Here is a 25525-nt window from a genome sequence, read left to right as displayed (position 1 = left end):
CTTCTCCTTGCCTTCCTTGACCTTGACTCTGAGTTTTGTCTAAAAGCACCATAAACTGAAGAAGTATTCATAAGGTGACATTGCACATAGGCAAGGACATTGTACTTGAATTCTGCAGTCTCTCAAAACATGGGAAAATTCATTGAAGGAGGGAAAAAGTGGGGTGGGAAAGTGAGTCAGAGGGCTGGAAGCACCCTCACCAGGACCCAAACACACATTTTTGCAGCAGCTAGGAGTGGATGCCTTTGTAACTGTCATGTGTGTCCCTGGGTTCTGTGTGTCCTTGCATGTGTAACTGAGATGCTCTGGTAGCAGTAAGTAGAAAGGGGGCTGCAAAATGAAAAGAAAAAGTGACCGGCTTCCCCTCCCCAGCCTCGCCATTGTGGCCCTGATTTGGGGTTCTATCCTGCTGCAGTCAACCTGCTCTTTTGAGTTGACAACACACTTGTCTTGATCTATTCAGACCTTTGTTTCTGTGTTACAGTCCCACCTCCACCCCTAAGCAAGTGCCTGCAGGGCTTAGCTGTTCAGAGCTGGACAGCAACACTCAGCTGCTTTTAACATGGCCACTCTTTTGTTCTATAAAAGCTGCTTATTGGGGGAAAAATGAGCCATCACCTGAAATGCAAACTCAGGCCATGCACACTCAAAATTATTAACAACCACCACCCTCTTCACAATTTACTAGTTATGACTTAAGCTTATGATAGAAATAATGGGTCCACAGTATCAGCCTCTCCACTGAGAACAATTTCATGAAATTTGAAAAGTAATGCATATTTCAAAGACAAAGAAAATAGATGAGTAAAATACCAAGAAACTTAGATGATTACCAATTAAAACCTATAACTAACAATGTTTTTCACACATAGCATGCTGAAATTCTCATGCCAGTGAAGATTACAGTTAAGTTGGCCTGAATTCTTTCCTATCATAGAGGACAATGGCAAAGAGATGGAGGGATATTGATGTGAAAGTCCACAGGACTGAAATAAGATAGATTTGGATCCCAGTCCAAGGTCAGACACCAACAATACAACACTGGGCAAGTTCCTATGTTCTTTGAGCCTCTGTTTTCTCATCTATAAAATGGGGATTTTATCCACCTCATAAGACTGTTAAGAATATTAAATGAATACCCTATGTAGGGTATAGGCCCACTCTGGTCTTCCACCCCTCCATAGCCTCCATTTCCAACCATCGACCAAAGGATGCAAAGGCGAGCCTGTTGTAGGATCCGTATCTGAAGGCTACAGACAGTATATGAAAAAGAATGTAATATCCCTAACTCTTTGATATAGTAAACATTTTATTAAATAAGTTGGAAAGTCAGCAAAGTACTGCAGTTAAAGTTGGAAAATAGTCTCAGCATTTCTAATTCCAGATGACTGCCTGATCATGTGTGTTACTTCTTTGTCCTGCAAGTCTCCAATCAAATCACAGGAAATACATACCAGGAAGCAGCATAGTGCATTGGTTAGAACCAAAGTCCCTAGTATCATCCAAACTATATATGGAAGAAAGCTCAAAGGAGGGGGAGGATGCTTTCTCTGGTAGAGCTTCCAAGAAGCTCCAAGCTCAGAGTCAATTAAGTACTAAGAGCAAACACGGACTGTGGGACAGCAATCAGAGTGGACACATTAGAGGACTGTCAATGGGTGACAGAGCCAGTTAACCTCTCCTCTTCCTCCATGTACACAAAGTAGCGGCAGTATTTGGTCCTAGCTGGAGTACCAGGAACTGTTTCCTAAGCAGAGTAAAAGATTCGCCTGGAGAAAGCAGGGTACAGGGTAGGATGACACTCTGCCTCATCTGGAAGGGAAACACACAAGGAAGGACAGCCTCTCCAAGGAATGAAATGCATTAAAGTCTACTAATTTGAGAATAAAGCCTGAAATACTTTGAAAGACTTCAAAGGGAAGACCCCCTCACTTTAGGACTTCTATGGAGGAGCACTCTCAATCCAGACAGTAGCCCATCAGTACAACTCTGAAAGAAACTCAGACAAGAGTGGGTGAATGAAAGAGTGGGTCCTGTTCTAATCAATGTAGTTCTTCATTCATAAATCATGGATAACCAGATGTTTGTGCAAAACCAACAGTATAAAAGAGAAGGACCTACATGAATAAACAAAACAAATGATCCCCGAGGAAATAGATTATGCTGGGAACAGAAGTCAAGAATGAGCTCCTATGAAAAAAGAAGCAATAACAGAATAGGAAAGTTCTCAGAAAATTTTTTAAAAGACTTCAGATTTTTCAAGTACAAGGACTAAATAACAAAAAAAAAATTATAGTCTAAGATAACAAGATGGCAAATATGAACAGAAATGGTAAAAAATATTAAGCATAGATCCAAAGGGTCTAATATTTATTTAAAAGGAGCTCTAGAATGAAACAAACACTAGTCATTAGAACATAATAGAGGGGAAAATTCATAGAGGAAACACACAAGTCTTTAGATGAAAAGGGCCCTTAAAATGCCAAATATAAAGATGTAAAGATGTAAAGATGGTCCATACCTATTCATGTGGAGATTTTAGTTTATTAAGGATAAATAGAAAATCACTTGGCTTCCAGAATACTTCCTTCACAGTAGATTTCCTTCCTAGGTCCCTAGCCATTTCTTCCCAGCCTTGTTTGCTGGCTATTCACCTCCACAAATTCTAAACATTAAAATCCAGGATTTAGTTCCTGTTTCTCTTTTTTCTATCTCCTCCTACTTCTTAGGGAAAATCATCTAGTATCATGAATTTAAGGGCCATTTATAGGCTGATCCTTATCTATATCTCCATCCTATATTTCTCTTCTGAATCCAGACTAGTATATTCAGCTGCCTATTGATATTTCAAAATTAATATCTGAAAATGAACTTCTGATATCCCATTCACCTACCCTCAGAGAAACATCCTCCTTCAATTTTTCTCACATATATTAGCAACCCCATATTCTCTATTTCTCAGGGAAAATTCCTTGGATTCATCCTTTAGTCGTCTCTTTCTTCATTACCTTATATCCAGAAACTCTTGTTGGCTCCACTTTCAAATATATCTTGAATCTGGCCATTCCTTACTACCTCTACTGTCACTACCCTGATCCAAGCCAACATTATCTCTTAGCTGGAATACTGAACTAACCTCCTCATTTGTCCCTCTGCTTCTGTTCTTGTCCACATTTAATCTATTCTCAATCCAGCAGCCAAAGTGATCCTTTGTTCAAAACCATACAATGGTTTCATACCCCACTCAGAGTTCAAGCTAAAGTCTTTATTCTAACCTATCAGGTCTTCCATGACATGTCTATAACCTCTGTGACCTCATCTCCTACTACACTTTCATTCACCCACTCTTGTCAAATTAACCTCCTTTCTGTTCCTGAAATGCACCAGACAGGCATACATATCAGAGAATGATAGAATGTAATTGGCTCAATCTGAACAGGAAGTTAGAAGGATGTTTGAAAAATACGTTCAAGAAGGGAAAAAAATGTTACCACATAAACAACATGTGTAATAACTTTAAGTTTTTTACTGATGAAATGAAAGAAAATTCCTCTTCTTACAGAATGGAAGGGTGGGGGGAAGAAGGAAGGGAAGTAGGGAGATGGAGAGGGGCTAGGCAAGAGAGTAAGAGAGAGACTAAAAAACTGTGTTTTCCTTTTGTTTGTTTTATTTTGGTTTTTAATCCACACAAAACAAGTATGGTCTGAGCACCTGGGTGGCTCAGTCAGTTAAGTGTCTCCCTTCAGTTCAGGTCTTAATCCCAGGGTCCTGGGATAGAGCCCTGCACTGAGCTCCTCCTCAGCAGGGAGCCTGTTTCTCCTCCTCCCTCTGCCTCTCTCCCTTGCTCATGCTCTCTCTCTCTCTCTCTCTCTCAAATAAATAAATAAAATCTTTAAAACAAAAAAAGCATGATCCAAATATGAAGCAAAATAAAATAGGGCACCTTTTGAATAATTGACAGAGTATAAAAAAACATAATCCATTGATCTTGAGGCTTCTCAATGATTTAGGATTACATTCCTTCTCAGTGAGGTATATTCTTAAACAAATATTTGTTGAGTACTTATGTTATACTGGAGAGTGTCCTAGGTGCACAGGGGATATATGATTGTAAAAAAGAAACAAAATAATTTTTCTATCTTTATGGAGTAAACATTCAAATGCTGGAAGATAGATTATAAAAAATAAACATGGGGTACCTGGCTGGCTTTCTCAGTAGAGCATGCAACTCTTGGAGTCATGCATTCAAACCCTACATTGGCCACAGAGTTTAATATATATATATATATATATATATATATATATATATATATATGCAGATGAACAAATACGAAACTCTCAGTGTGCTTTAATCATTCTCAAGGAAATAAAACTGGATGGGTGACTAGTGTATGGTATATACTATTTAAGACTGGGTGGTCAGGTAAGAAGGTGATATTGAACTGAGACCTGAGTGACAAAAATCAGCCACCCATGGAAAGATCTGGAAACAGGGTGTTGTGGGCAGAGGAAATGGCATATTGTAAAGCCTTAAGATAGGAAGCATCATGGTATGTGGCAGAAACAGTGTAAGTCCATGGCAACTGGAAGGCAATAAATGAAGTCCATCAGTGATGGGAAATATGATCAGAGAGGCTTGTTGGGATCAGGATTAAGCAAAGCCTTATGAGTCATGCACAAGATGTTTTGTTTCATCCTGTATAAAAAGATGCAATTAGAAGGTTGTTTGTTTGTTTTTAAGTGAACTCTACCCCAACATGGAGCTAGAACTACTGACCATGAGATCAAGTGTTGCGTGCTTTAGCAAGTAAGCCAGCCGGGCACCCCACAACTGGAAGGTTTTAAGCAGTGGAGGGAAATGATCTGATTTCTGCTCTAAAATCACTCTGACTACTCTCTGGAGAATGGATGGTAGGATGGACTGTCAGAATGAGAACAAGAATAGAAATAGGGAAACCAGTTAGGTGACTGTCACTAGGATGTGACACACAGGTATCAAGTACATATTTAGATAGAAGTCTCCACTTCAGGGGAGAGGTTGGAACTGGGGATTTATAGTTGGGAATCATTAAACAGTATTTAAAATCATGAGGCCAGTGACACTGCTTTGTTCCATCATGAAACACATACATATAATATTATGAATACTTATTGGCTTTCAGTGTTTAGAATCAAGCTATAGATAAGCACAAAGAGTATAATTATATTAGATCAAACCACAGGAAATTGCTGATACTGGGCTATTTTGACATACAAAAATGATAATTTAATATGGTTGAACTCAGTAGTTACAGAATAAATTGTAAATGTTACAAACCTTGACAACATAAAATTAATGACATAGGAGAAAACAGGAGGCAGAAGGGGAAAGAGAGATGGTGGTAAGTGGGTATGTGCTTTGTTTGTTTACAACGTAGGGAACAAATAGTGTCGACATTTAATGAAACAAGAAATACAACAGAATATACAGTGCTTAAAGTTTGTAAATAAAATCACTGGAAGAAATTTAAAAATAATATAACTAACCTAATAAAGAAGCTGAAGGGAGATGAAATGTGGAAAACAGCATAGTTTGCTAAATTCCACATCTGTCATAGCAACAGAAAATGCAGTCGATATGTCTAAAATATATCTAAATTAGACTATATATATATTTATATATATATCTAAAATAGACAAACCTAAAATAGACAAATCGAGAAACTGTGCTATACTGTTCAGCATTGTGGTATCTTCCAGAACCTTTTTAAAAAAGATTTTATTTATTTATTTTAGAGAGAGAAAGAGAGCACAAGCAGGCAGATAAGCAGGCAGAAGGAAAGGGAGAAGCAGGCTCTGAACAAATAGCCCGATGTGGAGCTCAATCCCAGGACCCTGTGATCATGACCTGAGCCCAGGGCAGAGGCTTCACTGACTGACCCATGCAGGTGCCCCTTCGAGAATCTTTAAAATAGTTTCAAGTGGCATCTCTGAGAAATGGGTTCCTGACTGTGCTCCCTTGGGCTGTTTACACTAATAATCAACCAATGCCACAGAGTATTTATTTTGTCCATTCAGGATTTATTTTGTCCATTCAGGAACACAAGATCACCAAATGTGATTTCTCATATGGATGCTATTATTTAAAGATCTGGACCACGAAATTCCTCCACAGCAAAGATGTCTCTCCCACCACAAGGATAGATAAGAATTTAAAGTTCCCTATGGGACTTATAGGCCTCCCCTCAAACCAGATGGCTACGGTGTTGGAAGAGCTGTGGTAAAAGGTGAAATTGGCAAAAACCCAAAGGAAGTTTGTCCTCATGATTTCTAAACATACTTATTACAAATTTGAAAGTTACCAACACTTTAAACCAAATTTAACGGAAGAGTTAGTTCGGTTTCCCAATATTGGTTTTGTAACATCTCTGAGTGCCTCCAATTATTTTAAGGCATGGAAGTGTATTAAAATAACAAACATCTCAACTATGGTAGAGTTGGGAATCCCCAGTTCATATCCTGGATTTTATTTATATGAACAAGTAAGTGTTCAGACCATCCAGGAAACTGTTTATTTGTGCTATCAGTTCCTCTCTCCTATTAAGAGTCTCATTAGACTTTGACTCATTCGTTTCACTCGGGAGCCACTTGAATAAATTATGTAAGTTCCCAACTTATTGTATACATATATGATTATATTATGTATTAAATATGTTAACATGAATTAATAGTATATTAATCTATAACAATATATGCACATATGTGGAATATAATCTTTCCCTACATGTTGAATTTTACCCTTGGCTGGAAATTAAATAGAGGCATCCAGACTCTTTGAGAGGTTCTCAGATTTTTTTCTTTTTATATATTCCATCTCATGAAGAAAATGAACATTGGACTTCCTTCTCTGCATAGTGAATAAGGATCACCGATCCCTCTTTTTTTTTTTTTTTTTTTTTTTTGCTTTTGAAAATTCTTTTTTTTTTCCCCAATTTATTTATTTTCAGAAAAACAGTATTCATTATTTTTTTCACCACACCCAGTGCTCCATGCAAGCTGTGCCCTCTATAATACCCACCACCTGGTACCCCAACCTCCCACCCCCCCGCCACTTCAAACCCCTCAGACTGTTGTTCAGAGTCCATAGTCTCTCATGGTTCACCTCCCCTTCCAATTTACCCAAATTCCCTACTACTCTCTAACACCCCTTGTCCTCCATGCTATTGGTTATGCTCCACAAATGAGTGAAACCATATGATAACTGACTCTCTCTGCTTGACTGATTTCACTCAGCATAATCTCTTCCAGTCCCGTCCATGTTGCTACAAAAGTTGGATATTCTTCCTTTCTGATGGAGGCATAATACTCCATAGTGTATATGGACCACATCTTCCTTATCCATTCATCCGTTGAAGGGCATCTTGGTTCTTTCCATAGTTTGGCAACTGTGGCCGTTGCTGCTATAAACATTGGGGTACAGATGGCCCTTCTTTTCACGACATCTGTATCTTTGGGGTAAATACCCAGGAGTGCAATTGCAGGGTCATAGGGAAGCTCTATTTTTAATTTCTTGAGGAATCTCCACACTGTTCTCCAAAGAGGCTGCACCAACTTGCATTCCCACCAGCAGTGTAAGAGGGTTCCCCTTTCTCCACATCCTCTCCAACACATGTTGTTTCCTGTTTTGTTAATTTTGGCCATTCTAACTTCACTGATCCCTCTTAACCACATGGCACCTGCCTTGATGCTTCCTGTCTGTCCTTAAGCAAAGACAGAAAATCCCATGGCAAAATAGAAAGTCTGGTTACAATCAACATCTCACTCTAAGGAGAGTCAGCCTCTGAAGGATTAAAGATGAATCACCACGTTCCAACTCTGCCTTCTGGCTTTTCCAGACCAACATCTCAGTTGTAATATTACCATCTGGTCCATTGTCCTTGATGAGAAAATTTCCCTATTATCCTGGCACTGAGATATTTTCAGGTGGAACAAAATCACAGTGAATGAAGTGATAGTAAATTTGCCTCGTTCCAAGCAGGTAGCCCTGTTTCCCCCAACTCCTTATTTTTTCAATCCAACAATATTCTAAATCTCATTTTAATAGTTTCCCAAGGCTGTGGTTTCTAGCTCCCAGAACACTAGGGAAGACTGGATAGAAACCAAAGGAAGGGGGCATTATACTCATTTGGTCTGAAACCCGATTTGATCCTCCTGCCCTTTCTTGGCATCACATGTATGTCTGGTTGGTACGTAATGTTTCCAATTTTATAGGGAACAGTTTTGATAACTCATCTCCATTGTTTTCAGTAGTGAGCCTTAAGTCTGCACACTGTGATAACCAAATCCATCCACAGGGCCCACGTTGGGGGTAATCCATCTGAAGTCTTAATCACTACAATAAGGCTCCTCTGGGTCAGTCAGGTTTTAGACACAGTGAGCCTGAGGTGGGAGCAGGCTTTTAACCAGTGCCTCCTATTAGAAAGGGAACCAAGCCAGTGCATTAGTGAGCGTGAATTCCAGGCCCCTGGTGAGATGCTGAGCTCTGAAGACACAGTGTCACTGTGTAAATGACTTTAAAAATACATGTTTGGAAAAGCCCCAAAATGTTTTAGTCAAATGCTTGCCTGATTATGGAATTTTATGGCCGTAATAGAGGAAAGAAGCAGCAAGACACAAGCAGAAGTCCACCAAGGACAGAGAAGCAAGCAGAAAGCAAACAATGCTATTAGGTGCCAGGAGCGGGCTTTCCCATGACGCCATTATTATCCCAGCCTTTCACAACATTTCATCCCATTGTCCTGAGCCCCAGACCATTTTTTTCCAAGTCTATTCCCCCAATTAAATGCTTTTGCCATTTACCATTTTGCCTGTTAAAGATGCCAAAGGTTTTTGGCATCTACATGAGAAATGGCCTCCCAGACCCCAAGAGATTTAGAGAGATGTCTAGACAGAAAATGACATCTTATAGGGAAGGCTGCAGCATCCCCTTAAGGGTGAGAATGGGAGAAGAGATAGAAGCAAAGTGTGGGGCTCTATTTTGTCCCTTCCCAGGATAGAATTTCAGTCCCCTGTATGTTCTTTAACTACAACTTTCAACAAGGACGAACTATCCTTCAGGGTTTAGTAACATACAATCACAGCAGTCAACAGCAAGAAAAATCAATCTCCTGAAATTTGAAAACACACACACACACATGGCACTGGAGACTTAGCCATTATCTGAGCTGAACATTTCAATCTAAATTAAATCCAATTAGAGGTAATCATAGTGGATCATATTAAACCAATTCTCAGACAGGGAAGATTATAATTTTAAATGGTTCCATAAAGCACTAATGAAAAAAAATCATTTATTTCAATTATGTAGGCCTATAACCAATACCTAAAGGTCAGCAAAGAACTGCCAGGGTAGCTATTTCTCAGCTCTGCCTGAACCCCAGCTGAGCTGTATGAGCCCAGGCTTCTGCAGTGAGATCTGCCAATGATGGGATTGAGCTCGAAGCCGTCTATCATGCTAGACTGAGCGATCACAGAGCTCAGTAATGGCAGGAGTGATTACCTCTCTGGATGGATGTAACACTGCATTTCAGGACTTAGGTGCATAACTAGTTTTCTATTATTACATCTCCCTTTTGTACTCAATGTATTCTAGTCAATGGTGGTGTCACTTCTCAAGCAACTTCAGCTTCTCAAGAAGCCTTCCTAATGACTGTGCATAACCTCCTCTTTTCCTCCATGGAATTGAGAGCTACCAAGCACTAGACAAAAGCAGTTTTGCATTTTACTCCCAAACCATCTATGAAATGAAACAGAAATTAATGCAGTCTTCTGTTAGTTATATATGTCAATTCTTTCTGAAAGTTGCCATGAAGTGAGAGCTGGAGAAGCCTGAGGACCTAAGCCACCTTCTCCCCATCCAGCAGATGACTGTTGTCCTTTCACTGTAGCCCATCTTAGAAGAAAAGTGGCTTCTAGTGCTAAATACTGCCCCAGCTTCATGGGTTTGCATGACCTTAGCCAAGTCATTTCACCACACTGAATCTCAGTTTTACCATCTGTGAATCTGGTGTGTTTTCTTTTTTTTTTTTAATATTCTTTTTTTTCCAAATTTATTTATTTTCAGAAAAACAGTATTGAAACTGGTGTGTTTTCGAAGCAAATGTGCTGTTCTAGGGCTCCTTGTAGGTGTCCTAGGGGTGGCTGCTAGAGTTGAAGGGCCAGCAGGTGGGTCCATCTCCCTTCCCTCTTTCCCAAAGCATCCCTGCTTTCATACATAGCTATAACAGGCTTTCACCTAAGATCCCATCTATAAGGAATCCTGCTGCTAAGATTTTTAAAGCACTGGCCTCTAAGGTCTAACAATGTAACAATCAATCCATAAATCTTTAACTTCAATTCCAAGAGATGAATCATACCAGATAAATCTAGAGAACATATCCACTTAGAAGAGGCCACCCATATTCTCCAGAGGAAATGTAATATTCAGATAACAACAGTCTGATTTTTTTCTCTAGAAAAAAAATGGCTAAGTGACTTTTAGTTGAGTCAAGTATACAATGAGGATACTTTTCACTGAAGAAGTGGAAGCTGTACTTTCTCATGAAATATCTTCAGTCTTTCATCAACCAGTCTACTATTCTCAGCTTTTGTTAATGTACCCCTTTTGTGAAGAGGCCATATGGCTTACAAGGTAGTAAAGGTAGATATTTGAGTATACCCTCTTACACTGTTGGTGGGAATGCAAGTTGGTGCAGCCTCTTTGGAGAACAGTGTGGAGATTCCTCAAGAAATTAAAAATAGAGCTTCCCTATGACCCTGCAATTGCACTCCTGGGTATTTACCCCAAAGACACAGATGTTGTGAAAAGAAGGGCCATCTGTACCCCAATGTTTATAGCAGCAATGGCCACGGTCGCCAAACTATGGAAAGAACCAAGATGCCCTTCAACGGATGAATGGATAAGGAAGATGTGGTCCATATACACTATGGAGTATGATGCCTCCATCAGAAAGGATGAATACCCAACTTTTGTAGCAACATGGACGGGACTGGAAGAGATTATGCTGAGTGAAATCAGTCAAGCAGAGAGAGCCAATTAGCATATGGTTTCACTTATTTGTGGAGCATAACAAATAGCATGGAGGACAAGGGGTGTTAGAGAGGAGTAGGGAATTTGGGTAAATTGGAAGGGGAGGTGAACCATGAGAGACTATGGACTCTGAAAAACAATCTGAGGGGTTTGAAGTGGCCGGGGGGTGGGAGGTTGGGATACCAGGTGGTGGGTATTATAGAGGGCACGGCTTGCATGGAGCACTGGGTGTGGTGAAAAAATAATGAATACTGTTTTTCTGAAAATAAATAAATAAATAATAATTAAAAAAAAAAGATATTTGAGGATACCAGTGGCAATTGTAATCCATACTGGTGCTGAGGAAGAGCTTGAAGGAGAAAGCTTCCATTGGACCAAGCAATTTCAAATGAGTCATTAAATTACATGGAGATCATCCATTAAATCTGAGGGAAAACTAAAGTGAGTTCATCTTCAAAAAGTCTACTTTAATAGCATCTTATATTGTAAAAGAAACAAAGATATTCACAAAATTTCCGTTATTTTACTCATCTCTCCAAATTCAAACATAAATATTCGGAGGTGTACCCATGCTTACTTCCTCTGTATATCATTCCTTTAAATCACCTAATATGCTCTTGTACAAAAAGGATTGATTAAGGGGTTTCCTTTTCAGTGCAATTGTTAAATCAGCAGCTCATCCAATGATCTGATGGAAAATGTAACAAGTTCCTGATAGAGTTGTGTTCCCTTCGAGAACAAGTGTTTTTCATCACCCTCTTAGTCACCTAATTTGACTGAAATCTAAGATCTTAATGCATCAGTCTTGTTAATTCTCTTGCCAGTACGTAGGAAATTGAAGCAATAAACCACAACTTGTTTGTAGTGTTGTTAACATTATTAAGTACTCAGCTCGCTGACAAGAGCCCCATTTTTCCATTAAACTTCAATAGCAGTTTCATGCATATTTAGCTCTCTGGCACTTTTCTTATTTTCCCCCTGATGACTTGTTTGAAAAGTTGACCTCAAATTCACTACACTCCACTTCACTTTTTGCATAATCAAAGTTATGACATACTGCCTTAGCAAATTGCTATTGTCTTTTTATTACTATTTTTTTAAACACTACTCAAATGCTTGTTCTCTGTAAGGACATACATAGCATTTTTCTCTCATTATGCTAGTTAATGGAACTGGACCTTGAAATTGTAGTACTGAATTTCAAAGGATAGCATTTCAATGGTTAGGTATTTAAAATATCCTGTGTAATTTATAATTATTATTATTATTATTATTATTATAGTTGCTGTGAGTGTTCCTTGTGCTTTCATCTGATTAGTTAGCTTCACATTTAAAAACATCAATCTTGGAAGGCACAGTGGCCTTTCTGCCTACTGCTGTGTGTGTGTGCTCGTGTGGCCTTGGCATCAGGCCACTACCATAACTGGTGGCTTGGACATTACCACTATGTGATATGGAAATAGACAAGTTACTTGTAATCTCCATGCTTCATGACTAGTATACTGGATGTTAGTTGAAAACACTATGCCTTTACATTTTTAAAGCCCACACTTATAATCTTTCTCTCCAAATTAGCTTCCTCTAGGCTCCCCATTTCTGCTAATGGTCCTTTTTTCTTATCCTCTCAAAACCTTAGAATAATTCTTGCTTCCTCTATTTCTCTTTTTTCACCAACCTATCCAGTCATGAAGTACTAGCCATTTCTTTCTTGCAATCACTTCTTCATTCTATTTCCAACAACCCTGCTGAAGTCCAGGTCTTCATTACTTTACTTAAGGCAGCCAGACTGGTTTTCCCAGTTCTAATCTGTCACCCAACACATGCTATTAACAACAGCCAGCATTGTCAAAGAAACCATTTTGTATATAGGCAGTTGGTCAAGAAATATTTATCGAGAACTTACTATGTGCTAAGGACTGTGTTTGTCTCTGGCCTAATGATGTTATGCAAGGGAGGAGCAGCTACTTGATTCTTTGAGCTTGTATTTAGCAGGGAAGCTAAACATTCATATTCATAGCATCAAAGACCTTTAGTGGCCCCACTAGCTAATACATTGACTTCTGCATAAGAACTTATAGCATAACATTCAGGGAACTCCACAATTCGGCCCTAAACTTCCTCTTCAACTCTTTATTTACTGCTATTACCCTACAAGAATCCCATATATTAACTTTATCCATTATTCCTTAAACATGGGAATACTCCTTCTCACCAACTTAATCTTAAGCAACTTGAAGTCATATATACCTCTTGGATACTCCGAGCTCAGCATGGAATTCTCCTTATGATAGAAACTCGCCATTGGTTGTCATTGATAAAAATACAGTTTACATTCTAGTTTATCATTCTACGTGAATTGTCCCTACTCTGTGCTTCAATGCAACCATAGAGCCATCTTTGCCCTTATACTTATTACATTGTATTGTAACTATCTGTAATCACCACTACAGGATTAATGACTAAGAGAAATCAAAGCCTCTTCTCCCCCATTCTGTCTTTGTTTGCCTAGAAGCTAGTACAGTGTCTGGACAATAATAGGTTCTCAATAAGTTACTAGAAGACTGAAGGAATGAATGCGTATAGAAACAATGTTCCCATGGTGAATTTCATTCTCTCTGGAAATGATGGACAATCAGGTACATAGAGGTATACATTTACATTAAAAATAAAATTGTAGAGGCGCTTGGGTGGCTCAATGGGTTAAGCCTCTGTCTTCAGCTCAGGTCATGATCTCAGGGTCCTGGGATCGAGCCCCGCATCGGGCTCTCTGCTCAGCAGGGTGCCTGCTCCACACCCCCTTTTTCTCTGCCTGCCTCTCTGCCTACTTGTGATCTCTCTCTCTCTGTCAAATAAATAAATAAATAAATAAATAAAGTCTTTAAAAAATAAAAATTAAAGTGTAATAAAAACGGCTTCATCAATCACTTGGCTGTTGCTAAGATATCACTTAACTGGTCAAAGGGAAGTCTCTATTTTTTGAAAATATGCTTTATTTATATATGTAGTTCACATTTACACCTACACAACTGTATAAGTGTGTACATACACACTTATATCTGAAAGGACTTATTAATTGCCCAACTAATTGCTGCTGCAAACAATATTCCTTTAGAGAAGAACATGAAAGCTGTTCTTTAAAGTAAAGGAATATGAACAAAACCCATAAGCTTTACAAAGTCCCAAAGGGAATTACAAGGTTGGAGCCGGATGCTATTACCAGCCACTATATATCATTCAAATACAGCTTTTAAGGAGGAAACCATAACCCATTGGGATCAAGTAGAGGAATTTGCAATTCATCATCTGTATTTTGGAGTCTGGAACTCCAGTCTGTCCAACCCCATTAAATGCTCCCTCTTTCATAAACATGCAGGCATCTCAACTAGTTAGAAACTTGTATAGCATCTGAGTTTTAAACAGATAGCTGAACTACATACTTCTTGAGCATTACATAACCATGTTTTCTAAGTATTTAGCAGTTTCTGAGAGTTATCCAGCAAAACATTTTCCTACTCATGCTAGGAGCATAAACATTATCTTAAGGATTTCATAAAATGAAGGAAAAGAAGAATTTCATTAAATGAATACAAATAGTGCCTACACTGCCTAACTACTTCTTTCCTAGGCAATGTAACAGTTCCATTAATACTTCCCCAAAAGTCAAAACATCAATCATCCGTATCACTTATCCCTTCTATGAACTTCTTTTTTTTTTTTAGACAAGTAACCTACTTCTATATTGTTTGAGTGTTTCGATTAGGAGTATACATTGCTTTTTTGATCAGAAAAGCATTGAAGTTATTTTCATTTTGTGGAAAAAGTTAAATAAGTAATCAAATTTCATTTAGTGTTCTAATTGGGCTATTAGCAGAACTGCATGTGGTGCTAAATTCACTAAGAGATATGAAAAGGAGACATGGAAAGAACACCAAAATAAAAGAGGAACATAGAGAAGAAAAATGAGTTTTAGTTATATATTTACTGTCCAAAGACAATCAACATAAAGTACTAAAACTTACAGGGAAGAACTAGCAACATAGTTACAAAATACACAAGCCCTATCCAGGTTATGGCTAATGCAGCAAATACATGCTGGTGCTTTTAGAATATGCTAACCAAATTCTCAGAATTAAGCATTTATATTGTGTATAAATATGTCAACATTTATACATCTGTCTTCCAGGAAGACAGAGAAATGAGTGAGTTCGCCTGAAAATCTCTCTCCCCAAATCAGGCTTAATACAGCTATAATGCAACCAGAAAGAAAGATCCTTCTCTGTTAAGTAAAGATTTTTAAAATAGCATATTTTGTATTCAATGACAGATTTACACAATTTTCTACACCAGGTTCCTGTGATGCAACCAAACAAATAAATGCAATGGTCAAGATGGAAGAATGAATCAAAAGGAGAAAATAGACTTGATAGCACAGAAAGCTGAATCATGGAAGCAGACAAATAAATGGAAAAATATTCCCAAAGTACTTTTTAGATAATAGAGAAAAAATAGTCAATGTGGAAGGTAGGTCTCATAGCCTACCTACCAGTATCAGGTGTTTCTGAGGAAGTAAATGGAAGTAATGGATTAGAAACAAAAATCAAAGCTAGAATAGAAGAAAATGTTTCAGTTTTTTAAAAATTATCTGAGATTAGGTATTACAGAGAATCACCAAGTTTCATGTCATAAACAAAATTACCAAAGATCAATATATATCCAGATATGTCCTGTTTATTATGTCCAGAAATAATTTAACATTCCCATTAGCACTCAAGGAACAAATACTCAAATCAAAATTATCATGATTTGTTCTTTTTAACAAAGTCAACCAAAAGACAAAGGAGCAATGACTATAGGGTTCTGAAGGGCAGCATGAGATCTGCAAGGTTTTGTATGACAAACCAGCCCAATAAAGAGTTGGCTCAGATTACTAGACATGAAAATCAGGAGATGGGGCAAGAGATGACATCAGAAAGGTAGTATTGACTTTATCTTTTGGGTTACAGGGAACTATTGAAGGGTTTTCAATGGTAGGGGACTAAAGTAATGGGAAGGGAGACCAGTGGTAACGATACAGAGGAGGGAGGCTACTGGACAGGAGTAAGGATACTGAACTGGTAGTCTCTTTTGTTTGGGTTTTGTTGTTTGGTAAAAATTCATTTGGAGACATGTGTAATGAATCAGGTGGGCAATAAGGCTGATAGGATTTGGCAAGAAAAACAAAGTATTAAATGAAATGGTTTTCTTATGACAACCACAACTGTCTGAGGGGATTGCCATGAGACTAGGCTAAAAACTCCGGAAGTCAGAGGCCAGGCCTCATCCTCCACTCTGTCTCCAGGACCTATCAAAGTGGCTGGTATAAAGCAGGAAAGAGAGGAACTCCAAAAATGGTTATACCAATTGCAACATCACTGGAATGAATGTCCTTCTACCAAGAGACTAGTCTGAAGGAGGATGCTCATTTAGAATGAGAAAAATTCTGGCCCATTTGTTTAAAAAGAGAAAAAGAAAAAAAAAACAGTACTTTCATTTTGTAGTAAAAATTTGGAGTTGATAATTTTAGAACTAATACACCCGGGGCACCTGGGTGGCTTAGTTCTTAAGCATCTGCCTTTGGCTCAGGTCATGATCCCAGGGTCATGGGAGCGAGTCCCACATTGGGCTCCCTGCTCTACAAGAAGCCTGCCTCTCCCTGTTTCTGTTCCCTCTCTCACTGTGTCCCTGTCTGTCAAATAAATAAAACCTTTAAAGAAAAAGAATTAATATACCAAATGTCAAATATTAGCCACAGCAGGAAAAAAATGATCAAATAATTCATTGTGTTTAATTAATTCACTGTGATTGTGAATATATCCGTGGTCCAAAAGCTAACCATTGTTTAATTAGGTCCTCTCACCTTATGAAATGTCTTAAACCAAAGAAGAACAGAATGGGCCTGGCTGTATTATGATAATCACACTTACCTAGCAAATGAAGCAGATTTCATTGACTAAGAGGCAGTCCTTAGCACACTCTCACTTGTATAAAAGAAATTTACTATGTTGGTAGTTATTCTTCCTTTATTCTGTCTTTAGCCAAGATGCAAATTCTTCTAAAACCTGAAGTGTTCCAAATCCCAATATATAACACCAGATTTCATTGTATAATAGTGCCATTTGTTCTATTAAGACTTAATGAGTACCCCCATATATACCATCCTTGCTGAGGAACACACATTACAGTGTGTGTTTCACAACTGTTTCACAAATGCCTGCCTGGGTCAGGCAAATCATCTGCCCAGTCTGGTGTTATAGCATCCCATAGTAATTTCTTCAAAAATATGATGTTTCATTGAAAGCTTGTACTACATGGAGCCTTTGATTTCAGCTGTAGGCTGCATCAGAAAATGCTCTTTCAAAAAAATTAGTCAAGGGGCGCCTGGGTGGCTCAGTGGGTTAAGCCGCTGCCTTCGGCTCAGGTCATGATCTCAGGGTCCTGGGATCGAGTCCCGCATCGGGCTCTCTGCTCAGCAGGGAGCCTGCTTCCCTCTCTCTCTCTCTGCCTGCCTCTCCGTCTACTTGTGATTTCTCTCTGTCAAATAAATAAATAAAATCTTAAAAAAAATTAGTCAAAACTGACAATATCTAATCAAGTCTAAATTTTGAGGGGCCACCAAATGTGGTCTTGCGACACCTTTGTGGCTCATCTCTTTATCAAAAAACAGCATCCTTGAGATATCACCTTCCACCAGTTAGAATGGCCAAAATTAACAAAACAGGAAACAACATGTGTTGGAGAGGATGTGGAGAAAGGGGAACCCTCTTACACTGTTGGTGGGAATGCAAGTTGGTGCAGCCTCTTTGGAGAACAGTGTGGAGATTCCTCAAGAAATTAAAAATAGAGCTTCCCTACGACCCTGCAATTGCACTCCTGGGTATTTACCCCAAAGACACAGATGTCGTGAAAAGAAGGGCCATCTGTACCCCAATGTTTATAGCAGCAATGGCCACGGTTGCCAAACTATGGAAAGAACCAAGATGCCCTTCAACGGATGAATGGATAAGGAAGATGTGGTCCATATACACTATGGAGTATTATGCCTTCATCAGAAAGGATGAATACCCAACTTTTGTAGCAACATGGACGGGACTGGAAGAGATTATGCTGAGTGAAATCAGTCAAGCAGAGAGAGTCAAATATCATATGGTTTCACTTATTTGTGGAGCATAACAAATAACATGGAGGACAAGGGGCGTTAGAGAGGAGAAGGGAATTTGGGTAAATTGGAAGGGGAGGTGAATCATGAGAGACTATGGACTCTGAAAAACAATCTGAGGGGTTTGAAGTGGCCGGGGGGTGGGAGGTTGGGGTACCTGGTGGTGGGTATTATAGAGGGCACAGCTTGCATGGAGCACTGGGTGTGGTGAAAAATAATGAATACTGTTTTTCTGAAAATAAATAAATTGGAAAAAAAAAACCAGCATCCTTTTGCTCCTGGGCAACTTGAATGTCCAGAGATCTAAGAATACCAACATGTTTGCCATAGAGTGGCTACTGTCCCACAGGCTGAGTCCCTGAAGTGATGCAAAATTGAACTTGTATAACTGACTTCTCCCAATTTTGTGTCTGCTCTTTGCCCTACCCAGTGACATGGATTTTACAGAAAAGCTCAGTCTGTACTGTTATTTTGAAGTGCAGAAGCTGAGCATTTCCATAATTCCCTTCCACTATTATAAGTTAGGTTCAGATTTTGTGAAGGGATTTCCCCTGCTATTATTTAGCACCCAGTGATCATATCTATACAGGTCATTATTACTATATCATAAGCACATTGTGAATTCAATAGAACAAGGTGACACAGCTCCATTCATGGAAGAGCTAAGTATCTAGATCCAAAGGTCCCAGAAACATCTAATTTGGGGCCATTGACCTTGATCTGAAAGCCAAAAAATTGTAGGTCTTCTATAGGCTCAGTTCCTGAGCATGAAAACTAAAGGCAGAAGGAAAAAAAAAACTGCAGAAACCTGTCATTGGGAGTACTGAGAATAAACATTGGGATCAAATATTTCCCACAGATAATTAGCAAGTTGCAAAATCAAGTGTGGTATGCATATGAGTCTGTGGAAGAAAGAGAGCAAGGAGGGAAGGGAAATGCAAACATGTATTTTCATCAAGAGGAATTGCTACTGGCATTGAAAAAGTTAAAGAGATTCAGGGCAAATTAATGAACTGAAAACTAAATTAGTTAATGAAGTAAGCACTACAAAATTAATGAAGCAGGGACTGGTAGAGCTCATTTTCAAAGAGTAGCTCTCTGAACATGCATATTTGGACACTGGCCTCCATATATTTTGAGAACCTGGCTACCATTACCCGAGACAGAACTGGATAATGTGTTATCAATGACGCTTTCTTTCAAATAATGTCAATAAGCAACATATCTTTAGATCTCTAAGCCATGGCTTCAGCTTCATCCTGTTGGAAATGCTGACATCAGATCAAATAAGAACAAAAGACAAATGGATAGTAAGAGAGGGAGTAGATGAGGGAAACACTGATTGAGACAATGACAGTGTCTCTTTAAAGGGCCCGCTTCACATGGCTTACCTACCTGTGAGCCTTTCAACACATGTAGTCATATATGTAACCATCTGTATCTATATTCAGCTAAACAGTGTCTCCAACTCCAATCCCTTTGCTTATCTCAACTCCCAGTCCAACAGTAAGAATCCTGGTCCTGACCACCTGCCATCCATTGACTAAGCTGTTCCATCCCAGTGTACATGCATAGCCGTATCAGAATCCATCTGTACCAGCAGAGGAAACAACTTTATGGATCAGAGTCCAGCATTTATGTGAAGATTCTTTTGTCTTTTGTCTTAGCAACCCCCCTCATTTCCAAAGTTACTTAGGCCAGTCCCTTCCCTCCTTTCCCCCGCTTCCCTACGCAATCTCATTCAGTAAGGTGGCTTCAGGTATTTGTAATGCAGTTAGGTTCTTCTATAACAGTCTGAATCCAACCTGGGATTCTCCCATTTCCAAAATATTTTTTAAATTTGTGTCCATTCAGATTTACTCTTTATGCTATAAAGCTCTGTGGGTCTTGACAATGTGTAAGGTCAAATACACCTATACAATATCATATACAATAGTTCCACCACCCTAAAAAAAAATCTCCTGTGCTTCACCTAGTCAACCTTCCCCACTCCCCAAGTTCTTGGAAACCACAGATTGATGTCCTATTTCTGCAGTTTTGCCTTTTCCAGAATATCACATAGATGGAACTATGCCTTTACAGACAGGTTACTTTCTCTTAGCAACATGCGTGTAAGATTCATTCACATTGTTGAGTGTATCAGCAGTTCATCCCTTTTGACCACTAAATAGCATATCCCTGTCTCGATGTACCCACAGTTTGTTTATCCATTCACCTACTGAAGAACATCTTGGGTGCCTCCAGTTTGGGGTAATTATGAATGAAACTACTATAAACATTCATGGGCTGAGGACACAAGTTTTCAATTCACTTGGATGAAAACCTAGGAGTGTGATTGCTAGGTCATATTTTAACTTGATAATAAACTGTTAAACTGCCTTCCAAAGTGGCTAGACCATTTCATATTCTCAGCAACAATGAAGGAGAGTTCCTGTTGCTCCACATCCTCGAAGCATTTGGTGCTGTCAGGGTTTGGGATTTTAGCTATTCTGATAGGTGTGTGGTAGTATGTACTTGTTGTTTTAATTTGCATGTGCTTATTGGCCATCTGTACGTCTTTTTTGCTGAGGTGTCTGCTTGGGTATTTTGTACTTCTTAAAAACTGGTTCATTTGTTTTCTTACTGTTGAGTTTCCTCGTATGATTTTGGCACAAGTCCTGTATCAGATATGTGACTTGCAAATATTTTCTTAGTCTTGGCTTGTCTTTTCATTCTCTTAACAGTGTCTTTTATAGAGCAACTTAAATTTTTTCTCACAAAGCCTCTGCTTTTAACCACAGTTCTCTATGTCTCTTTATTTTAACTGTCTGTCACAATTGAATTCCAGAGTCCTCCATCTCTCACCAGCTCAGGACCTTGGATGGTGCCAATTACAGCAATGGAAAATACCATCAGGCAAAGGTTTTCTCTGCTTGGCAGCACTTCCTTCTCCCTGAATAATGCCTGGAGACCATATCACGCTGGCCCCCTCCTGTTCCTCACACTTACCAGGAAAGTTTCCGTCTCAGGGCCTTTGCACTTATTCCTTTCTCAACCTAGAATGTTCTTTCATAGATATCCTCTTGTCTTACTTCTTTACTACCTATAGATGTTTTCTCAAATGTCAGTTTCTCAATGAGGCCTACTTTCCAGAACTCTGCAGACCATTGTCATCCTAGCAGCCAAAACTATTTTAGAGTATGTCTATACACTTTCTGTTACACCCAGGAGGGATGAGCAACTCTGGACCTGTAGGCAAATGGTGGGCCTACACTGGTGCTATGGTCTGCTTGCCCATCTCAGCAGAAAAGATAAAAAGTCTGCCTCCCAGTGAGCTATTTCTCTAATATGTCCAGAATTAACCACAGTGACTAAAAAGCAGTGCTAAGTTTCTCATCAGTGTTCTTCAATAAAGTAGGTAAGCTAAGTTGTAAGCATTTTTATGTTTTTGCCATAAACTCCATACAGCAATTTCCATCTTGAAGGGGAAACACGAGCTCAGGGAATATTTTTATTTCCTAAAATTATTTCCCATGAACAAAAGTTTGTTCCCCACTGGAGGAAAGCATGTACTTGCCCAGAACAAGATACAGTTGATTACGGTCAGTGGTCATGGTTGGAAATGTAATTGGTTCCCCCATGCACATGACAAGGAAAGCAAATACACAGCCAGATGGGAGTCCTAGCTCCCCACGCCTACCACACAAAAATTTTCCCAGGCCCACCCACTCACTTACCTCTCACACCCATTGGCCTCTGACCCTCTACTCCCCAGCTCCATTCCTCCCTGTCTCCAGAGCAGCATCTCAACCTTTCTCTTCCTCTGATGACCTGTTTATTCCCTTCTTTGGTATTCTGACCTCAGTCATGCCCACCTCCCTCATGATGCATCCCTCCTTGATTTTCCTGGCCCCAGATGCTCTGGGCAAAATGCACCTCCTCCATAAGCCTCAGCTTTGTACAGTACCCCCGCCCCCATAGCTGCAGCCAGGTTAGGCTCTCTCCTCCATGACAGGACATATACATATTATAAGAGAGAATTTCTTTTTTTTATTTATTTTTAAGAATTTCAATTCCAGTACAGTTTAACATACAGTGTTATGTGAGTTTCAGGTGTACAATGTATCAATTCAACCATTCTATACATTACTCAGTGCTTATCAGGATAAACATACTCTTCATCTTCTTCACCTGTTTCGTCCATCCTCCCACCATCTCCACATGTTTGTTTTCCATGGTTAACAGTGTGTTTTCTCGTTTGTCTCTTTTTTCCTTTGCTCATTTGTTTTGTTTCTTAAATCCCACGTGAATGAAATCAGGTGATATTCGTCTTTCTCTGACTGACTTATTTCACTTAGCACTGTATCCTGAAAGAGGATTTCTTATTCATGGCAATAAGGCTCTTGGCTTAGGGATGTACAAGACCAGGAGGAAGAGGAAACAGTGAGGAGAGCTTTTACAACAAATGGATTGGAACAACTTGCTTTTGCAAGGATTTGGATTTTGGTTTCTCTGACCCTCAGAATCTTGACAGCAGCTATCTAGCAGTTTTTCCTTTAAGTGCACACTTTCTCACTCATAAGGGACATTGATTTCTCTAGTGCAGACAGGCAGAATGCAAATGGAACTACCCCTAAAATTAACAGTGGTAAAGCAAGGGATGATTCCAAATGTGCTGTTGGGGAAAGTAAAATTCAACCCACTCTCAGAATAAATGATGTCATTTGTCAGTCTCCTCTGGTCAAGAGTGAGAGTTTTAAAAGGTTAAGGTCCTAGAAATCTTAATTACTTTGGCAATGTCATCTGACAGTTGATAAGAGATGAAGAAAATGAAGAATCCTTTTTTTTTCAATTTATTTATTTTCAGAAAAACAGTATTCATTATTTTTTCACCACACCCAGTGCTCCATGCAAGCCGTGCCCTCTATAATACCCACCACCTGGTACCCCAACCTCCCACCCCCCCGCCACTTCAAACCCCTCAGATTGTTTTTCAGAGTCCATAGTCTCTCATGGTTCACCTCCCCTTCCAATTTACCCAAATTCCCTACTCCTCTCTAACACCCCTTGTCCTCCATGCTATTTGTTATGCTCCACAAATAAGTGAAGAATCCTTTTTAAAAAGATTTTATTTACTTGTCAGAGAGAGAGAGAGAGAGTGCACAAGTAGGCAGGGGGCAGTGGGCGGAGGGAGAAGCAGGCTCTCTGCTGAGCAAGAAACCCAATGTGGGGCTTGATCCCAGGACCCTGGGATCATGACCTGAACCAAGGCAGATGCTTAACCAACTGAGCCACCTAGGCATCCTGAAAACAAAGGATCCTAATCAAGGTTTTAAGAAATGTGCACTGTAGGCTCCCATCACGGGCTGCCTTAGCTTGATGGTATTCTGTGTTTTTCATTCCACTGTAAATGGACACAGCCTAACAATTGATATCATCTCTTTCTGTAAGACTTACAGTGGTTTAAAAAAAGAAAACACTACCAAAGGAATAAGGCAAAAGAAAATCCTATCTCTAAGTGAAATTCAAACAAATGAGACAAACATATTTATAGAAATCTAAAAGGGAATTCAAAGCCAATAAGAATAACTGTTTGCTGAGCACAAACACCTGAGTGCCAGAAATAAGGGCTTCTAAAATTTTCCCATAGTTGAGGGATAGTGGCTTTAGCAGATATTAGTTTGCCTTATTGGAAAATTGTGCAGTCAGCCCCAATGTTTATAGCAGCAATGTCCACAATAGCCAACCTGTGGACGGATCTGAGATGTCTTTCAACAGACAAATGGATAAAGAAGATGTGAGTCATATATATATATATATATATATGTTTAATGTTTATCCAAAGACAATAGTATTTTATCTTTAAGCTGCTCTCTGAAAGGCACTCCCAAATGATATATATATATATATATCAATATGTAATATTCATATATATATGAATATTATGCAGCCATTAAAATTAAATCTTGCTATTTGCAACAACATGCATGGAACTAGAAGTTATTATGCTAAGTGAAACAGGTCAATCAGAGAAAGGCAATTATCATATAATTTCACTGATACAAAGAATTTGAGAAACAAGTCAGAGGATCATAGGGGAAGGGAGGAAAAATGAAACAAGATGAAACCAGAGAGGGAAACAAACTATAAGAGACTCTTAATCTCAGGAAACAAACTGCGGGCTGCTGGAGGGGAGGAGGGTGGGAGGGAGGGGGAGGCTGGGGAATGGACACTGGGGAGGGCATGTGCTGTGGTGAGTGCTGTGAAGTGTGTAAGCCTGATGATTCACAGACCTGTAGCCCTGAAACAAATTATACATTGAATGTTAGGGGAAAAAAGATGATGTGGTGAGAAAACAGCCAACATATCCCATTTTTGGAGGAAACTTCTTCAAAGAGGAAATCCATAATTTATGGGAAAGCCTCTGGGAAGGGCACAAGGCCTTCTGTAATGCAGTGTTGCTACTGCCACTGATCTGATGTCACACCCATTTCCACTGAGCCTGTTAGGTGGCCCAGCCTCCCTCAGCGTCTCTCAGGAGAGCAATGTCCACCACATCAACTGCACTTCTACCTACAGCCTGAAGGACTGGTTTGGCTGAAAAGGCCAGGCAAGATTTACTACATGAAGAGGCCTATGACAGGTCACTCAAGCAAGCAACCAAAACTCCCCATTCAAAGATTTGGGGAAAGACAAAAATGGAAGATATAAGGAACATCTTCAGGAGATGATCCTAGCATTTTTAATGTTTATCCAAAGACAATAGTATTTTATCTTTAAGCTGCTCTCTGAAAGGCACTCCCAAACAGAGAGTCAACTGTTTATCTACTCTACCTTGGAAGAATATGGGTGAACTAGGTGAAGGGGATTAAGAGTACACTTATCTGGGTGCCTGAGTAGCTCAGTCCATTAAGCATCTGTCTCTCAATCTCAGTGCAGGTCTTGATCTGGGTTGTGAGTTCAAGCCCCATGTTGGGCTACAAAAAATAGTACATTTGTTCTGATGAGCACTGAGTAATGTATACACTTGTTGAATCACAATATTGTATACCTGAAACTCATATAACACTCTATGATAATTCTACTGGAAACAAATAAACTTCCATCACGGTTTATGGGCCTAAGCTATATACGTAAACCAGCCCCTCCCCTCCAACAAAGGGATGAAGGATCACTGTGAATGGATAAACAAATTATTCCCTAAAATAAATTTGAGTTCTTTCACCTAACTATTCAGGCTTCACCGTGTTTAGAAATAGAAAATGGGGGAATGGGCCATGAAG

Source organism: Neovison vison, chromosome X (genome assembly GCF_020171115.1).
Source record: "Neovison vison isolate M4711 chromosome X, ASM_NN_V1, whole genome shotgun sequence".
Classification (NCBI taxonomy): Eukaryota; Metazoa; Chordata; class Mammalia; order Carnivora; family Mustelidae; genus Neogale; species Neogale vison.
The sequence above is the reverse complement of the archived record's forward strand: the minus strand, read 5'-3'. Positions refer to the sequence as shown.